This window comes from Artemia franciscana, chromosome 12 (assembly GCF_032884065.1).
Source record: "Artemia franciscana chromosome 12, ASM3288406v1, whole genome shotgun sequence".
Lineage (NCBI taxonomy): Eukaryota > Metazoa > Arthropoda > Branchiopoda > Anostraca > Artemiidae > Artemia > Artemia franciscana.
Genome location: NC_088874.1, coordinates 30,914,102 through 30,935,354, shown reverse-complemented (window position 1 = coordinate 30,935,354; position 21,253 = coordinate 30,914,102). Strand labels below are relative to the sequence as shown.

At 34.9% G+C, this 21,253-nt stretch overlaps 1 long non-coding RNA gene across 5 annotated transcripts in view; it reads left to right on the top strand.

The window, feature by feature from the left end:
• Window positions 1–21,253, top strand: part of LOC136033981 (uncharacterized) — a 74,185-nt gene that overhangs the window by 17,143 nt on the left and 35,789 nt on the right. The window contains exon 2 of one of the 5 annotated variants that reach the window (XR_010619072.1): window positions 14,927–15,014. The exons of 3 other annotated variants lie outside the window; for them this stretch is intronic. This is a non-coding gene — a long non-coding RNA (uncharacterized LOC136033981). Of the gene's footprint in view, window positions 1–3,006; window positions 3,124–14,926; window positions 15,015–21,253 lie in introns of all 5 variants that reach the window. One more of the 5 variants, XR_010619074.1, reaches the window with a different exon arrangement.

Genomic DNA, 21,253 nt, shown 5'->3' with positions numbered 1-21,253 from the left:
TGTTTTTAATGAAAGTGAAAAACCGTATTAAAAAAAGAAAGAAAAACTAATCAGAAATCAATTCTTATGATAAGTCCAATTGAAAGTAGACATAATATGTACTGAGGGATTAAGTATAACCTAAACAGAACAAAAATAAAAATAAAATTCCAGGTCCGTAAAAACTGATGTTTTTCGTGGCTATTTTTTAGTGATAATAGGCCACTGCGTAGTTATGAGACTCGTCGCGCCGATACTTTTATTTTGCCACATAGGAGTGGAACCAGGGCTAGTTTTTATACTAGAGTTTCAGGACCTCAGGTATGAAATTCTATTCCAGAGAGCATTCGGGTGGCTGAGTACCTGGGTTATTTAAAAGCAATTTGAAAAAAAAAATATTAGGAAAAGGTTCGTAGTCTTTTTTTCTTTTATTTATTATTATTGTTATTGTTCCTATTATCATTATTGTGGGAGAATGGTTGATGAGAGATTGGCTATACTTTTATTTTCGTTATATTATTTATTTATTTTGATTTTTTCAATTTATAATCATTTTTATTATTATTTTCCTTTTTTGTTGGATTGATTAATTATTTGTTTAGAGAAATTTAAGTAGCCACCCTGTTGCAAGTGCTTTTTGGTATCTTTCTTGGGGTTGTTATTAGTAATTTAGTTGTTTTGTTTATAAAAAATAAAAAATATTGAAAAAATGGAACGGATTATTAAGAACAAATAAAAGAAGCCTTAAACACACAGACACTAAAATACATATTTATCTCAAAACATCAAGCGGGAAACATTTTCACAAAAAAATGTGTCACGCCAACCCCTTTAAGCCCCCTAAAGGCTAGATTTTTTTATTTGAGCCTTACCGAAAATTATTATATTTTGGGCTTGTTTTGAGTTCTAATAGTATGGAAAGAATAAATAATGTACATGCTTCCTATAAATATTTATATATATATTAGTATATATGAAATAACAAATTGGTTTCGCCATTCTCAAAAATATTAAATTTTCTGCAACATTTTTTTCTTATAGGTCTATTTTTTGAATGTACTTATGATGTTTGAATCAATTGTAATTTTAAGTTAAATGGCTCAAAAGCAAATTCGAGACTTATTGATTAATTTACAAGTCCAGAAAATTGCTTGGGCATATAATTACCTTTACAGGTATCAAATGACATTTTATAAGGTCTGTTTAGGTATCAAAGATATGTAATCTTTAACGGAATCGGTTCCAAAGGAAAAACGGAAAAAAAATGTCCTTTAAGATAAAAAATATTAAATTGTGATTTAACATTTGAAATAATAATTTGACAATAGAAATAACGCCAAGAAAAGGAAACTTTAAGCGATAGTGAAATACCAAAATTGATTTGAGGTCTAACAATGTTTATTGTTTAGGGTGGTTAATTGGAAATTCTTAACTTCTGTGAAATATCTTTATAATTTCAAAGGCATAATCAGTATATTTGTTCGCAGAGGAAATTTCCGTTTGTGACTCACCTTTAAAAATCTGCAATAAGTGGTTTGATGTGATTACCCCGGGAAAGCAAAAAACCAACATGCATGCCTGACAATCCTTCTCTGAGACATATGAAAACACTTCCTGGTTTAGTAGATAACAGCTTTTACAAACCGTTGCATATTAGCTTTATTTGTGTTGTTTTTATGAACCCTTTTCAGCTGTTTTTATATCGGCTTTTAAAATGCCACACAAGATTTCACGTTCTAAGAGCTTTTAGTGAGCCTATTATAAAATTACTTAATCTTGCTCATTTTGAAAAGCATGAATAGTAGGTTTTGCTGATGCACATATTATCATCCGTAATTGTTTTTCAGAGTTTTAGTTTCTATTTACTGGTGGTTTTTAACTCCAACATTTTACCACATTACACCATTTACAATTGCTTGATCCGGTGCTCTTTCAAATGCAAGGTAGGCTATGAGCCTTTTTCCCTTCCCCCTCTGTTTTTTTCAGTTGAAGTTTAATGTTCGTACATTATAATGATGCTTTGATCATCCCTGAAAAGGGTACAATTAAATTTATTTTTCTTAAAGGGTGGCGGAGTCTGAAATATTTACAATCTAATAAAGAAAGAATGGTATAAATTGAATAGAACGGTGGGATAGAACCTTAAATAATAAAATTTTGAATTATTCGACTCCACTTACGGATGCTTTTACCAAACGGAAAATTTTTTTAGCCAAATTAAACCGTATCCAAAAAGATGTTATCATTTATTTTCATGCTTTCAGGAGTGCTCTTCAACACATTTTCTTTTTTGTAAGAGTTGCCCAAAGAAGGCCAAAATACATTTTACGCCAAAAACTAGCCGAAAAGACCCCCACACGACAGTATAACCTCTGAAACTCCGGAAACTGAATAAATAGCCTCATGATTTTCTAGCACACCGCTTCATAAAGCCTGAATCTGCCAATAGGCCCACTAGGCTTAGGACTAGGGAAGCAAAGCGCCAAGGAATGCAATAAGTTATCACTAAGTGTCACAAAACTGGACTGATGAGATTTATTGTCAAAGTACTAAGTCCACTACGCCGCATATTCACAGAAAAGTGATTTTAAAACAACACAGGAATTCTGTGGTCGTATGAACTGTCAGCTGTCTCTGAACAATTGCAGCTGAGAGCTCGGTGACATCTCTCTTTTCCATTACTTTTGGTTCATCAGTTGCATTCTGTCAAATGCTACCACTCTCCCAAATTCTCAGGGATTTCCTTGAAAATCTCTCAAAAACGGAATGGCAAAAACGCTTGGGCCTAGAAGCGTCTAAGCTTCAAATCAGACCCTGCGTTTCATGGCAAGATCTTTTCTACTTATAGTGCCACTAAAGCTTTAATTTCCAGTTAAATAAGCCCTTTCCTAATATTCTAGGACCACTGATTCAATACTATAGCCTCTGGGAAGAACAAAACAGCCCAAACAATAATAAATGACTATACTTCTTGAAAAAGTTGGAAATTTTGTATTTCTGTGGGTAGAAAATTTAATTCTCTCCTAGGGGGTTCTCTTCTATGCAAAATTCGTTGCATCATTTTCATCCTGCTCGCTCCCGTTCTTGAAGGTGTTCCACTGCTTTTTAAAGAATTAGACATATTTTCTGAAGCCATAACTATTGGTAAGTAATTTTAAACTTAATGAGTTATTTTAGCGCACAAGCTAGGGCTAATCAGCAACTGTAAAGTTTACAAGATCAAACATGTACATTTACATTTTCCCATATGAAAAATTGAACCCTCCGTAGTAGTTTGCTTGTCCCTGTGGTTTGCTTCTCTCTATCACTTTGTTTCCTTGTTCCCGTGTCTGTCTTTGTTTGTCTTATACTATGAGATTGTTGGTGTCATTGTCTCTCTATTTCTCTCCGTGCCTGTCTTTCTGACTACCTTTTTGCTTGTCTCCGTGCCTGTCTTTGTGTATTTGTGTTTCCAAATCTGCGTGTTTGTTGGGTTTGGTATCTCTCTCTCTCTTTCTCTCTCTCTCTCTCTGTCTCTCTCTCTCTCTCTTTCTTACTTTGTCGCTCTCTCTCTCTCTCTCTCTCTCTCTCTCTCTCTCTCTCTCTCTCTCTCTCTCTTTCTTTTCTATGTGTGTGTGTGTGTTTGTCTGAGCTGCTGTTTCTTGTTTCTCTGTCTGTCTTTCTGAGTTTGTGTGTCTCAGTTTGTATGTTTTTATGTGTTTTTCTCTCTCTCTCTGTCTGTCTACCTTTGTGTCTGAACGGATGTTTGTTGTCCCCGTGTCGGTCATTGTGTGTTTGTTGGTCTCACTCTGTATGTTTGTTGGTATTTTCTCTCTCTCTCTCTTTGTGTAGGTGCGTCTCAGCGGTTGTTTGCTTCTCTCTCTCTCTCTGTTTCTTACTCTCTCTCTCTATCTCTCTTTTTCTTTTCTACGTGTGTGTCTAATTTGCGTTTTCTTGTTTCTCTGTCTGTCTTTCTGAGTTTGTATGTTTTTATGTGTTTTTCTCTCTCTCTGTCTGCGTACTTTTGTGTCTGAACGGATTTGTTGTCGCCGTGTCGGTCATTGTGTGTTTTGTTGGTCTCAATCTGTGTGTTTGTAGGTGTATTCTCTCTTTCTCTTTGTGTAGGTGCGTCTGAGCGGCGGTTTGCTTGTATCTCTCTCTCTTGCTCTCTCTCTCTCTCTCTCTCTCTCTCTCTCTCTCTCTCTCTCTCTCTCTCTCTCTCTCTCTCTCTCTCTCTCTCTCTCTCTCTCTCTCTCTCTCTCTCTCTCTCTCTCTCTCTCTCTCTCTCTCTCTCTCTCTCTTGCTCCCTCTGTGCCGGTGAGTCTGAATGCCTGTTTGCTTGTCCCGTGTCTGTCTTTATGTGTTTTTGTGTCTGAATCTATGTATTTGTATGTGTTGTTATTGTCTCACTTTCTTTATGTGCCTGTGTTTCTCAGCAGCTTGGCTTACTTCTCTCTCTATCCTTGTGATTTTGTTCGTCTGACTCTGTGTGTTTTAGTTGTCCCCCTTCTCTCTTTTTTCTCTCTCTCTCTATCTCTCACTCCCTCTTTCTCTCTATCTCTCTTTCTCTCTATCTGTGCTTGTGTCTAAGTGGATGTTAGCTATCTCTCTTCTCTATGCCTGTGTGTCTTAACCACCGTTTGCTGTTGTCAGCGTTGCCTCTGTATCTGACTCTGTGCCTTTGTATGTCTCTCTCTCTCTCTCTCTCTCTCTCTCTCCTCTCTCTCTCTCTCTCTCTCTCTGTGTCTGTGTATCTGAGTGGGTATTTGCTTGTCTGTGAGGATTTTGGAAACAAATCCAGCTCATCTCTCTCAGGCTTTAAGAAAAGCCCTACGAATCTATCTCACAATCTAATATTCCACCTATGAGCCCGCTAGCAGTGTCTATGTTTCTGAAAATTCCTTTTCTTACATCTCTTACATAAATATTCTCTTTAATAGACATTCCAAAGTTTAGACTTGCTAGTGTACTCTCAAAATAATAAATCAATAACATGGTAATGCGAAAAATATTTTTGTCAAAGTAACAATGTGTGGAATATCATCGTAAAAGTAAAAATAGATGGTTTTGAATCCATTCCACAAAATACTTGATCATGCTTTCTCTTCACATGACACTTATGTCATTTTTGGGACATACCACAGTTTTTAACATAGTTTCAGCTGCAATCACATAACACATTTCATCGGTGGTATTATTGGGCTCATTGACTACATCTGTTGGTATACATTCAATGGTAGTAATAACGTTCACATGCACCTTATTTTTTTCGACAATTCATCTTTATACCCTGTTTTTTACTGTTTGTAAATGCTATTTTTATTTTGATTTCCATTTCGATGTCAACTATCACACTATTTTTACATAGTTTGCCGGTTTGGCACATGAGAGGAAATTCATTATGATACTAATGGAGCAATAGTAATGTCTTTTTCTCTTCGCTTTTTTGAATACTATTACATGAAAGATGGCGATAGGATCTGTCAAAAGGTGAGGGTAACGTATTACCAGAACCATCATCAAGAAGTTGACCCTTGTCGTCCACTATTAGTTTCAGGTTTGCATTATCTTTTAGCACATAGTTTTCTGGAAAGTCTGCTCTTGTATATCCACCATTATAAGAGTTCAATTTTTTCGATGCCCCTCAGAAATTTAATCTCTCACTGTCATTACAACGCACGCACACACTGCCAATATGATATTCATTAGTGCGTGCTTCATAGTTCAAATATCTGTTTTTGTCGGAATTCATCTCAACGATAACTTTATCAGGCAAATACCTTCTTAAAATGTTTCATCTCTACTTTATCTTTAAAATTACGATGCAAGTGTTTATCTTTTCATTGTACTAGAACTACTGATTGAAAACATAATAATAAACTAGGTAGTGTCGATGACCACCCTTAGAGTACCACCGGGGCAGCCGCATGAAAAAAAACAAAACAACATTTTTTAGCAGTCCAACAATTTTCAAGTCAAATATATTACGAGTCCAAAAAAATCCTAGTCCTAAATATTATAAGTCTAAAAGTCCACAAAACATTACAAGTAAAAAAGAGAAAATAATGTCGCTAAAAATATATTTTCTAATAGGAAAAATCACGACTAAAATATCTATGCCATCTTCATTCTAAATTTTGAAAATATCACAAGTGATTTTTTTTTGTTTTAAGTGTTACGTCATTTTGAGACAATAAAAACAGTTAGAAAAATATAAAAAATCCAAAGTTCAAAAAAATTAAAGTTAAAAAAAACTAGCACAAAAAGAGGGGCAAAAGGTTGGGGAAAGACATTGGAGCCCTTGGAGGTTTAGACGTGGATCCATCTAAAATAGGTGTTGCTTTAAACACTCATTCCCTTGAATATGATGATACAAGTGGTTACACTTTGCCTATGCTATAGATGTTGTCGATAAAAAATTCAATATTACATCATACATTCTTTTAGTCCAATTTGAAATCAAATAAAATGGTTTACTTTAATCATGCCCAGACAAGTATTACTAAACAGGTTTTTTTTAACTTCCATTGGGCCGGTTTTTCCCTGGTTATGCAAACTATGTAAGCGTCGGATATCTGTCTGTAACTAGCTCTTCGGAGAATAAGGAATCTTTAGTTCCCAAATAAGGGTGTTCCCTTCTGTAGTACAGCAAGCTCTAGTGCCCAAATAAGGGCGTTAGCTCTTTAGTATAGGGAAAATTTAATTCCCAAATAAGGTTGTTAGCTCTGTAGTATAGGAAGCCAGAATGTCCAAAATAGGGTGTTAGCTCTATCACTGGAGACCCTACACTGCTGATAAAATACTTTCAAACAGGAAACGTATAATCCTAATGTAATACCAAACACAAACCAAACTAGAAAAATCAACAATCTGTCGAAAAATTAACTACGATCAAACTAGTTCAATAAAAGACACCGACTTAAATTTTCTGAGGAAACAATTCCAGGGATATTTTTTTTTAAACGAAAGCCTTAAGATGTCTAAACAATGAAAACCGTGTTTCCTCCTCTCTGTAGTGCCAAAGAATATTCTATTATAAGAAATGGAAGGATTCCTGTTTTTCTGTCTTATATAAAATTTAATTTGTGCCTTTTGATGAAGTAATTTCCGTTTTTTCTTTAGGTGATGCTTTCTTTGAATACATCTTTAAATAATCTTTATAATGAAAATTGTTCTTTCCGTTGTTTTGTTATTAGATGAAGATAGTACTTTCATAAACACTTTCAAGAAAAATAAATTTCCGTGTTAAGAATAAAATACAGTGATCGTGGTGAAATCAATAAAGAATAAACATTATCGGTGTTTGGTAAAAGGGATGCTGTCGCGTTACCTATTTTTGCCTTCATTAAGGCCGCACTATTTTGAGCAGTTCAATCGCGCGGGTGAAGATAGGAAAGCTAAGGCTCCGTTTTATCCTGAGCTATAACACATCCTAGCTGCAAAGCCCACAACCAATTGACTACAGCGTAATAGACGAATGTCTTAAGAAATTTCGGCTGATTCGAAAGGAATAAATTATCCAAGATAGGTTAAATTTGGGTTAGCTCTCAGGGGTCCCCACCGAAAATTGAGGTGCCCTGCGCTTGAAATCGTGTGGGTAAAATCTGACTGACGGTGAGACATCCCCAAAAACTGTTAGTTCTTTTTTAGTCCTTCAGTCTCACAGATTAGGAGTCTTTGATTGATTCTCGTTGAAACAAATATCGGTCCGAGTATCTTTGTGCTAAGAAGCTGACGGTTCTACGCGTTTACCCTGGAAAATACCCTATTACCCCCAGAAAATATCCTCCCCTGAAGAAAACACACCCCCGCAAAATACCCCCTGGTAAATATCCTTGGGAAACACCCCCCCCCCGGATATTATCCCCCTAGGAAAAAAAACACCGTGGATAAACTCGACCGAAAAATAGCCCGGAAAATCCCCCCAGAAAATACCCCCTCCCCAGGTAGAAAACACCCCCTCCAGAAACTCTCCCCTTAGAAAATCAAAACTCAGAAAATACTCTCCCCGGAAAATACTCACTGCAGAAAATGCTCCCCTAAAAATACCCCCTCCCCCTGGAAAACAAATATTTCCCAAACTTTGGCATTTTATTTATTTATTTATTTTTAGTTTAAGAAGTGCTAAGGAAAGCGAAAAAGAGGAATTTGCACGACATAAGTATCTTGAAAACTTAACTGCAAATCCATTTTTATTGACAAGACTTTCATATGAATTTCTGCAATTCTTGGCAGTAGCGGACACAAAAAAAAAAAAAAAATCAGGTGAAAAATCATCAAAGTTAAGTTGAAATCACCTTGCACCAAAAAATTTAAGACAATTTAGCTTTCCTTCGATAGATTTAGCTTTCCTTAGAAAGGATAGTTGGCTTTAGAGCCAACAAATTGTTATTGTTTAAGTTTTTACGGACGAAAGCTTTGTCAAATTCTACAAGTTTGTTTTTCTTATCTTACAAGCGTAAGACTACCAAAAATCACCTTTGATAAATAAATGAAACTCAAGACGAACCGAAATTACAATAGATATCTCAACCAAGCCAAACTCCAAACGAGCAAAAATTAAAAGAAATAAGGGTAACATCACCCTCCCCCCTGACTTCTCAAGACCAGAAAATAGTTTGCATTTTACTAAAATAAAAAAAAAATAACCATGTATTATCAGTTAAATATACATATTCTGATGTTTATTTTTTATAGTCTTAATCGTTTTTTATTTATTAAAGTCAAAAACGTAATATCTTTTAAGACATATTTTGTTTTTAGTCAAGTGCTAATTATGTTAGGGTCTTGAGAAGGCGTGGAGGTTGTCAGCCCTACTCATGTTAATTTTTGCTCGTTCTGAGTTTGACTGGGTTATTTACTGTTTTCTGTTCGTTTTGGGTTTAATTTAATTATTGATGATGATTTTTGGTAGTTTTAAGCTTGAAAAATTAGTTGAATGTATTACAAATTCATTATTTGAATTTATTACTGCAGCTCTTTTCTATTCATTGACAAATTTGCTTTGTGGAAAAAGTTTTTTATATTAATATCTGCTCGTTTTTATTGATATAGTCTTTTTCACAGAAAAAAAAGATTTTATATCTTTTTGTATTTTTTCTATTAGAATCTATAGTTTCTTACTTTGAAGATTGCTTATTTTGGTTTAATGAAGCTCTTTACTTTTCTTTATTGTTCCGTTTATTTCCCATTAACAAGTATTATCTGTAAGTAACTAAATAAAAATAAGTTTTAAATTGAAAGTAAGGAGCAACATCAAAATGTAAAACGAAAAGAAATTATTGAGTATATGAAATGGATTTTCTCCTCCTCAAGACCTGACTCTTTACGCTAAACTTTTTTTTATAGAATTTAAAAACAACAACTTATTATTCCAATTAAACAGCCATTGTGTTTCTGGAATAATTCTTAAAGAATTAGGACAAAAGTTAAAACTTTAGCTTAAAGAGGAAGCTCTTAAGGAGGGGGAAACTCCTTTTATATACGTAATAATTTCTGTTCGTTTAAAGTTTTATTGTCACTCCTTACTTTCAGTTGACAAAAACCCTTTTTTATTTATTTTCTTATTAATTCTAACCAATACTGGGAAATCTGGCTCCCCATTAAAAATTCCTTCCCCCTTCGTAAAAACTTCTCAGTGGAACGCTTTTTTCCCGTAGACTACCCCACCCCACCGGAGAAGCTTCCCCCAGATAGTTCCATTCCAGTTGAAAATTCCAAATAGAAAATGTTTTGAGGATGAACTTTAGTGAAAAATTCTTCTTAACACACTTTCATTTGACAAAGGCTTAAACTTCTGACCGCTTTTAAGATCATACCGTTAATTTCTTCTTTCGTGGAAAACTTTTCCAGCAAAAAGCCTGAAAAAGGGCATTTTCCAGCAATGTTTTTTGGGTGGTGGGGGTGTGGTGGTACAAAAGACCCTTTAAAAAACGTATCAAAATGTGAAATTGATATCTACTCCCTTATGAATTTTGGGAATATTTCTGGTATGAGCTGTTATTACAAATGTAGAGAGTAACATTAAATCCCAAAACGAGAAGAATTTATCTATATATGTACATATAAATACGTTGTTTGTTTGTGTGTGTGTGTTGACTGACGTCATGTTTGTGTGTCGACTGACGTCATGTTTGTCGACTGACGAAATTACAGACCGGGACACAGGGAATATAAATGACGACCGGAAACTCAAAGAGAAATTACAGAATGGGACACCGGGACACAAATAACAACCGGGACACAGGGAATATAAATGACGACCGGGACACAGGAACATAACTATAACGGGGACGCCGGGGGGCAAAGGGGGATATATAAATGACGACTGGGACACAAGGAATCTTCGATTAGCAATCACCATCAACAAAGCTCAAGGGCAATCATTAGAATAATGAGGTATAGACCTGAATTTGGATTGTTTTTCCCATGGACAACCGGGACACAAAATATAAATATAAATGACGGATGGAATATAAATGACGACCGAGACACTCAAAGAGAAATTACAGACCGGGACACAAATGACGACCGGGACACAGGGAATATAAATGACGACCGGGACACTCAAAGAGAAATTACAGACTGGGACACCGGGACACAAATGACGACCGGGACACAGGGAAACAACTACAACGGGGATGCCGGGGGCACAAGAGGGATATATAAATGACGACGGGACACAGGGAATGTTCGATTAGCAATCACCATCAACAAAGCTCAGGGGCAATAATAAGAATAATGAGGTATAGAACTTAATACGGATTGTTTTTCCCATGGACAAATGACGACCGGGACACAGGGAATATAAATGACGACCGGGACACTCAAAGAGAAATTACAGACTGGGACACTGGGACACAAATAACGACCGGGGCACAGGAAATATAAATGACGACCGGGACACTCAAAGAGAAATTACAGACTGGGACACAGGGACACAACTACAACGGGGACGCCAGGGGGCACAGGGGGTATATATAAATGACGACCGGGACACAGGGAATGTTCGATTAGCAATCACCATCAACAAAGCTCAAGGGCAAGCATTAGAATAATGAGAACAATTACAGACGGGACACCGGGAAACAAATGACGACCGGGACACCGGGACACAGGGAATATAAATGACGACCGGGACACAGGGACAAAACTACAACGGGGACGCCTGGGGGCACAGGGGGGATGTATAAATGACGACGGAGACACAGGGAATGTTTGATTAGCAATCACCATCAACAAAGCTCAAGGGCAATCATTAGGATAATGAGGTATAGATCTGAATTCGGATTGTTTTTCCCATAGACAATTATATGATGCATGTTCAAGAGTCGTAAATCTGACAATCTATTTATATGCACAGGCAATGGGACAGCGAAGAATGTTGTATATTCGCAAGTTTTACGTAGTTAAAAACATATATATATATATATATATATATATATATATATATATATATATATATATATATATATATATATATATATATATACATATATATACATATATATACATATATATATATATATATATATATATATATATATATATATATATATATATATATATATATATATATATATATATATATATATATATATATATATATATATATATATTCACAGGTGGGACACGACACAACTACAATGGCTTGTAACTAATATGGTGCGTAACGACTTACACGCGCGGAGGGTTTTTTTTTTTGGGGGGGGGGCGAAGCACCTCCCCAACAGCTAGTTTCCTATAGGAGGGAAGCTGCCGCTTCGTCATCCATACTTGCACCTTATGGTCGCATAAACTTTGGAGTTTCTTCATTAGAACAGAAATTAAGAGTTCTAGTCCTTTTTTAAAGTCTAAAGGGCTTGGAGACCTACCAGCCGCGAAAGAATGGTATTTTCTAGAGTGAATATTTTCTGAGGAGGAATTTTTGAGGGGAATATTCCACAGGAGTTATTTTCCATGGGAGGATATTTTTCGGGGGTAATTTCTGGGTGCAAGTAGAGCAGGCTGCAACACTCCGAGCGTAATAACAACCAGTTCTGATACCCTAGCAGCCAGAAGGTGCTATTGATTTCTGCTTATGCACATCTGGGTGATCCGTAATACTACCCAGGGTTGTTATTGTTTACCTATGCAAATTAACTGAGGATGACGTAGTGTCATGTGACTTGTTTGGTTAGAGCTTACGGTTCACTTACCTCAGTATTGGAAACGAGTTAAAAGCTTGAACGTCGTGAAAATTGATTTGTGTTCGTGGCGAATTCTTAAGTAACCGATGCTTTTACTATTTCGGAAGTTGAAGGCGCTAGCAGTAGTTCAATAAAACCAAGAGCACCAAATATTGCAATAGAAATTACAAGGGTTTGTCGGCGAACACTTGGGCGGGATGAGAAGTTTGCAAGATATTTGATATCATTGAGCCAATCCAAGATGGAAGAACAGTTATATTTTGCAGCAAAAGTGAATATGATGCATATACAAAGACTACAAGATGGATTAAATACACTATTGAAATATATTGAAGACAATGAACTGAATCAATACATAAAAAAGGAATGAGTTTGTAACTATTCCATTTTGAAAATGTTTTATATTCTTGGAAATTATACTAGTGACGAAAATGTAGAAAGAATCTTTATTCTTTAAATTTAGTACTCTATAATTAGCAGTGAGAGTATTAGGATTAAAAATGGCTGGATTTGAGAAACAAAAAATCACACAGAATCTTGTGAATCCAAATGATCATTCTAAAGAGTTATCAGTTCAAAGGAAAATATTTTCGCAAAGAATGCTTGATGATTTAATGAAAAATGATCCTCCATATTTGAACTATTGTTTGAGACTTATATGTAGTGGACAAATTGCATTTACTCAATTTATTCACGTACTATATTGAAAAAGAAAACCAAAGTTTTACAATATCTTGAACACTAACTAGACCCTATCAAGACACTAAATAAGTCGAAAAATTGGGATAGAATAAGTTTTGTGACGTCACTTGATTGCTCCTCCTAAAAGTAAAAGGAATATTCATTTTATCAATCGCGAGCCAGTTTTGTATTGGAAGTGAGACAGGCTACAGTGACAAATGTTCCACACAGATCCATTATGTTTGTATACATTGGGCAGCTGGCTATTCTGTGACAATTGTACCATTGTTTATGACTATGATGAAAAGTGAAGACTACTTAAATTATAAAAATTGCATAGAGGATATGCAGTGTCGATTAAAGACTGTAATTCCTGTCTTGAAGATGTCTGGACTCTTACGATAGAGGTTTCCCATTTTCCAATTGTCACTGTGACAAATTTGATAAATGGGAAAATACTTACCCTGGTATGCATGGAAAAAACACTAAACCTGAATTTAGTTTATTTTCAAGAGACTGGTACTGTCTTGGTTTTAAATTGTTTTAGGAGCAAGATCCTGGTCTATGCAACAATTGTTGGAGTAATAAGAGAGTCTGATTCTTACGATATCACGAAGACAATGGCTACTATGATTATAAACCTGCTGATTTTTATTTTTCTGTTACAGAAAGTGATTCTTCATACAAAAATATTGTATTTGAAATTGCTTCAAATAAGCAAATAGAAACACAATAATTTTATAATATAAATCAGAACAGTATTATTAACTTTACAAAGAGATATAATAAAAATGAAGTTACATTGAATTGTGGAAAATGCGATCCTGACTCTGCATATCAAGATGTACTCAAATGTACCCAATTTGTACTCCTGATGAGTATCCAAAACTTATAGTCACCGATGGTTAACTATACGTAGAAAACGAAATTGAATGAGTAAAGACTTTAAGGGTACATGCATTGTTTTTAATTAGCAGTTCCACAAACATTTTAAAGCACTTTATTCTTAGGGCACTGTAATCAATATCATAGAGGTAGGAAAGGGTATTTTTCAACTATAAAGTCGTTCAATCGAGGAATGTCTTCATAAATGATGAGAAATCCAAAGTGAGCATAACCACGCCATTAAAACATAAAATATAGAAGTATGGGAAAATCACAGCTTTTGGTCAATAAATTTTTTGCTCGTTTCCAATTTTTAACCACAGATTTTCCACATGACTCAAATAAGTTTTTGATGTGGGGTGTGTAGAATGTATTCGGCACGCCCAGAGGAAAGAAAACTTCAATATTTGACACTGTTTAAAAGATGCATAGCCAATGCACTACATTTAAGTTGACGGACTAGCATTAACAACAATAATGCTATCGCAAGTATTATGAATATGTTCCAACAAATGAATAGGAACGGTGTGCAATTAGGATTTGTATTTGGACACGTACGGATCCAAATTGAAGGCATTGATTATTTGATTTGTGCTCATGGGCTAGAGTCAAATATAAAACTGCCACCGGGAGTAATTTCCCAATAGGTTTCTGATTGATTTACTGACATTAATGTTATGCTCTTCATCAATGCCTCGACTAATGTATACCCTAAACGCACAGTGTCTGTTCGAGCAACACTTATACCTTGATTACAAGGTAAATCCAATACAATCATACCATGAGTTTTTACAAATATTGTATCGGTTATACTATTTTAAAAAGCTCGTAATCTTGATATAAGGTCTGCATTTTCAATTTTAATTCGCATTTTCAATTTCTACTCGCATAAAGGATTAATCAAAGGATAAATTGTAGAGTGGACTTGCATCTACTTTAATTACAAGAGATAAAATTTTAAACGTTTCAAGTTTGTATGGGGACTTTGTCCATGATCCAATTGCACTAGTATTTCTTAGAAAATCCAAAGCAAGCTTTGAAGGAATTTTACTACTGAAAAATAGAAATTTTTTGTTGGTACGTAAACCCGTAGCAAATTATCGTTTATTTGTAAGTGTGTGTGGAACAAGCACTTCAATATTATTTTCACGAGCTCATAATTTTTCAATTGCCAAAGCAAAAGAACTCATAACCTGTTTTTTTTGTATATCTAGTATTGCCAAAGTGAGGGAGACTGCTCCCTCAGGTGCAGTGGGAAGTACCTTTGGCGAAGAGAAATTGGACGAGGCAACTTTTTACAAGGTATAACTTTTCACCAATGCTAACACTGAGAGGCATCCATTGAGGTATGCTAAATATTTGAAGGTTTGTTTTCCCAACAAACTACAAATTACTAGGTGTCACCTCTCTAAGGATATTGGTAGTGTCAGTGTCTCTTTTGTATTTATATCCAACGGCTAGTTTCACCATTTGCGTAGACACTTATTAGTAAAAAAATTGCGTAGTAAGCATTTTTCATAGGATAACCCGTCAACAACACTTGGTTTTTCTTTGTTAAGTGTTTTTATATTGAAATGCAAATATATAAATGTGGAAGCCAAATCTATGAAACAGTCTTTACTGGAATAATTTTGAAAATGTACATTTTCAGTGAGTGGTTGTTCCGGATAAAATTCTTCATAATAACGATATTTTACACTCACATCAACATTTTATTGGTCTCTTTCTCTTCTTTGACAAGAGTGATGTCTTTTCCTTTTTCACCTGAGTAGAGGCTGATGGGTGATAAGTTATTTCTCACTCTTTTTAGAACTTTTTCTTTTAAAATTTTGATAATTTTTAAAATGTTTCAGGACAAACGAAAGCACTGTATCTACATGAATTAGTCGGAAGTGACATGTAATCAAGCCAAACAGCTTAGGGTCACCTAATTACCAAGCGAAAGGATCACCTAATTTACTTCTTAACTGACTGAGTTCCATATTAACTGAATGTCATCGTAAGGGGTTTATCGTTCAAGAATAGGTTGGAGGGGGAAATTGGTTTTACCGACTCTCGATGTCTCAGGAAAGGAATTATGAGTGGGTTGTCTACAAAAATAACACATTTCCTCCCACCGATGGTCCCGGCACTTTTACCATAGACTAAATTCCGTTTAAAATCAAGAACTTCTCTTAGATTATGGTTGAGATACATCATTTCATTATCGACGGGAGAGCTAGTGTAAACCCTACCGTGCTCAAATGAATAGTTACAGTGAAAAGCATTCTTTATACGGGCAGACATTTCGGGCATTTTTTATCATGGACTGAATTTCGTTTAAAATCAAGAGCTTCTCTTAGATTATGTTTCATATAAATAATTTAATTCTTCATGGGAGAGCTAATGTAAACCCTACCGTGCTCCATTGAATAGTTAAAGGGAAATGTATGTTTTACACAAGCAGAAACTTTCTTATTCATTGCGCGACACAAACCGTTCTTGCTATCATATTCTTTGTATTTTAAGGTGAGATCCGACTATAAACCTGATTAAAGTGATTTTATCTATTCCTCTCCCTTACCATACACTGTCCAATCATTTGGTCTAACTTTTATAGTATATGTACGATATTTTCTCAGTATTTCACAGGTATAAGTGAGGATACAATCAACAAGAGCAACTTCATACTTTCCATCAACTTTCATGGTATGGGACTGTTTTGTCCAAAAATAACTTGTTTTATTCAAGTTATCATAGAAAGGGTTAGAGACATTGGACATGGATGTCAGATAGAAATAATTGGGTATTGCGAATGTCTTCAGTGGCAATCCAAGAATCAAAATCAGAGTTGTATCCTAGCCAACGAACTAGCAAATGTCTTTTACGCATATGAGTTGAACTCTTTAATATTTTTTCAATCTGATACATTCCATTTTTATTACTTTTTGTAATTTTAATCATTAAAAATCCTAAGAATATCTTCTTCTTTAGATCATAATATCACTTAATATCACTTAGAATCACTTTTAATCAGAATCACTTAGAATCACTTTTAATATCACTTAGAAGATACGTTACAGTTTTAGTATGTAAGACTTGTGACGCTTGAAAATTTCACTGAACCATAAGTAATTCCTTTCCAAAAATATTTCTTGTCTGATTGATTTGAAATGTATCACAGACGTTGAATATCTTTTCTTTCTTTTGCCTTTCATTGGAATATTGTTTAAGAAAAGCCTCAAGTGTATTGTTACCGTCGGGATGAATTTTCAGATGAATAATATTGACAGGGATCGATGTGGGGGCTCATTGTAAATCATTACGATTTTATCTTAATCATGAATGAAAGCAGCAGTATTTTTCAATGTAAAATTTTTCAAGATTTAAAATCGAAAAACTAAAAACACTGATACCAAGAAAGATTTACTGTTACAAATTATTGTGATGCCTTTGAACCTCGTCTAGAGCCAAAAAATTTGCTTGTAATATATGCAATGGGAAAAAAGCTTTAGTTTTTCGGTAATGCCTACCCGTGAGCCTTATGATTTTAAAGAACAGTGTAACTTGGCTCACTCTGTAAATAATCTGTCACTAGCTTCTTTAAACTTCAGTGACCTGAACAAGTGTGGTGGGGGAATTGAAACTACCCACTTCATGGATATTCTCATCAATAGGTTTCAAAACTTGAGTCATTTTGGATATAGACAGGCTGTGAAGTGTCCGCTAGTATTTTGCATACCAGCAAGTGTTGAACTGATATAAAATGCCTTTGAATAGTACTTTTTAATAAATAATCATTATCGCAGCTTGGTGTTCTACTATTTTCTGAAAATGGTTAAAAATCATCTTTTGATATTTGACAATATTCCTTTTTTCGGTTTGAAATATTTTTACTATCAATAAGACTTTCCGGAAAGTTTGATGAGTTTAAAAGCTTATATAAACTACTGACAAATGATGCAAGTCTCTTACAATTTGAAATCATATCTTATGTCAAATCAATTAGATTGTAGATCATGCCATTGATTATAACCTCATTTTTTTTTTCCTGTTTTTGTACATGTTCATTTTCAGTGGAATTAGTCAAGAGTTTTCTTACACTACTTGCAATTAGATTGAGGCAATAAGTAGGCAACACTTTCTAAACCTTTGAACAGACAAATTTATCCCCATGAACCATCTGAATCTAGTCTCGGCATACAATCTTGCTAAAAATAGACCCCATGGTTACATTCTATTCGATTTTAATCAAACACACCGGAGGATGTATGTGTAGTCTCTGAAATTTCGGACAGTGAAATTACCGTATATTTAGCAGTGAACAGTAAAAAAGGTCATTAATGCAATCTTGACACTAAAGACAGTACATAAAAACCATACTATGATTACAAACATTTCCATACTATGTAATTCAAAATCACAAATAGGAAAGCTATTTTCAAACATAGTATTGAAGAAAGAGTTCATCAGTCTCCTATCAGGGCTTGTTTTAAATTTAAGTTAAGGCATTGTTCAAGAGTCAGAAGTAGTTAAGCAGTGGACAAAGCAACATCTTTCATTTGTACATCCCCTAGCATAAGAAATAAGGAAAGACTTTAAAGTAAACGACTTCTTTAAGCGGGGTAGTAGCTTCTATTCACCAGTAGCGTCAATAATTTTGGGACTTGTAAACAGTATTCTTCGAAAAATAGGTAAACTACACAAGTGACACCAACAATAATCGGCCTTTAAACCAAAAGAGTATTTGGAAGATAATACCAGTGAATTTCCTAAGAATGAGGGAATTGCCAAAAATGAAAAATGAATTTTGCTTTCAAGATGCAATTTGACGAGTGGATAGGCATAGACCCTACCACAAAACACTGCTGAAATTTAAATGTCATTCATTGTATCCAACCTGAAAATTTGATACAACCACCAACAAAACAAGAAGAAGATTCCTCATTGTCTAAGGTTTTAGTAAGCGCTGCACAACTAATGCCTCAATTGTATCGTGAGTAATGTAAAAGACTCTTGACTTATCTCGCTGAAAATGAACATTTCCAAACCTAAGGTAACAGGAATAAGGTTATAATCCGTGGCAAAATATACAATCTAATTGATTTGATTGCAAGTTGTTAAAGACTTGAATCATTTGACTGCCAGTTGTATAAATTTTTAAACTCTTAAGCTTCCCAAAAAGCTTATTGGGAATCGTATATATTAAATTGAACATAGTAACATAAATATCAAAAGATGATTTTAAATGATTTTTGAAAAATACTACCACACAAAGTGGGGGTAATTATTTTTTATAAGAAAGTATCAAGCAAAGGTGTCTTAATATTAGTGCATAACCTTTAGTATGCAAAAGAGTAGTGGACACTTAACAACACGTTTACATGTATGGTGAGGAAAGCTGACTTATCCCTGCATCTCATCCTAAAGTAGAAAAAACATGATAGCATGAACGATTTGTGTCGTGCAATCAATAGAAAATCACTTCTCGTAAGAATGATGTTTTGCACTTTAAATATTCAATGGAAATTGTAGGACTTACTTTAGATTTCCCATTGAGAATGAAATGATTCATCTCAACAATAATCAGAGAAATATTTTATTTTTAAACGGAATATAATCAATGGTAAAAGTGCTGAAATCACCGGTGGGATGGAACGTATTATTTTCGTAGACTATCCACCCGGCTTCTCATTGGATAATTGTATATCTCTTTATACATCCTTTATTGGGACCTCAAGAGTTGGTAGTACCAATGCTCCCTCTTACCTGTCCTTGAAAGAAAACCATTCACGAAAACATTCACAATTACAATACAAAGCACCTTCAATATATTCCAGTAACCCCATCGTATTTCGAACTCGGTCAGCTAAAATTCAGAAGTTTAGGTGATCCCTTTGAAATGACACAATGTTTGGATTGGCAAGATTTTTTTTGACCCATTCAGTGAAAAGAATAATAGAAAAATGCTTTTTTTTCCTGATATTAATTGGTATATTGCTACGCTTAGACCACACGACTGGGTGGATGGACTGTACTGGACTGGACTATTACAATGATTTTTCGGCAATGTTGGGTTACGGTCTTTGCAATTGGTTTACTAGTTGTCTCGCTTCGTCCTACCCCTGGCTAGAAAATATATTGCTCTGGTGGCCACTAATTTTGCGTCCTTTGCAATACATCATTGGGGCTTTGGGAAGGAATTTACAAAAGCCTGTGACGTAAAAGTTCAATGCCATAGTCCAAAGATGGTCCAAAGATGAATTGATATCTTTTTAAAATGATCATTTATCTAAACATTTTTTCAAAAATACGAGAATCCGCATGATTTTTGTATCTCAAATCCAAATTTTTTTATTCTGACACTCCCACGGCCAATTATAGACTAACAAAGCCAAAAAATGAAGATTTTTTATTACCTTCTCATTGCTAGTTTAACATCCAACAAAAAAAAATTTCAAAAATGGAATAGTAACAAACTCACTTCTTTTTATGTATTGATTCATATCATTGTCTTCAATATACTTCACTAATGCATTGAATCCATTTATGGTCTTTGTACATGCATTACATGCACTTTTGCTGCAAAAGATAACTGCTGTTCCAACTTGAATCTACTCAATGATGTCGCATATCTTACAATCATCTTGTTCCATTCATCCGTGAGACAACAACCCCTTGTAATTTCTACTGCAAAATTAAGTACTCTAGGTCTCATTTCACTGTTGCTAGCACCATCAAGCTCCAAAAGAGTAAAAGCATCCATTACTGAACATATGCCAAGAACAATATCCACAGTGTTGACTCTCTCAACTCTTTTTCAATATTGCGGTAATTAGACCATAAGCTCGGTCAAAAAAGGTTTTGTTGATCCTAAAAACCCGTTTTCACTGGATTACGAAGGTCCCCTGGAACCAAAACAAGTCACTCAAAATTACATCATCTACATTTGTAAACATTGGGCTATGATTGATTTTTCCGCAATCGGGGGCTCCCCACTTAACTGCTGGGCCCTCAGGGTTTTTCCTAGCTGGCCCTTTTATGATTACGTAACAACCAAAGACTTCTCTTGGAAAAGACTTGCATAAGTATACAATTAAGTAACAAGCGATTTCCTTTAGTTTTACGTAAACCTGGGTGCACGTAATCAATATCAACGTCTTGAAGGATTTTCAACTGTAGGTATACCCTGAATGGGCCTCTTTAAAAATCTTATGGGGATACTATTGATCTTTTTCCGCGGGTTTTATTTTCCACGGGGGGATGGCATTTTTATGGGGTTGTTTTTCGGAAGAGGGGGGTATTTTCTATACTTGGTATTTTCTGGGAGTATTTTTGCGATGCGTATCTTCTAAGGGTTGGGGTATTTTCTGGGTAAGAGGGGTGGGTATTTTTCTGGGTGGGAGGGGTAAATACTGGCCGTCGAAGCTGAAGAGCTGGGAGCTTGTTAATAGGCTATTGGTCAAGTTTGGTTTTCAGTAAAAAAGATTGCAAATTATTTTGTCACAAATTTTCAGAAGAAATACGTCTCGCCTATATATCTACTAAAATGTAGTTTTTAA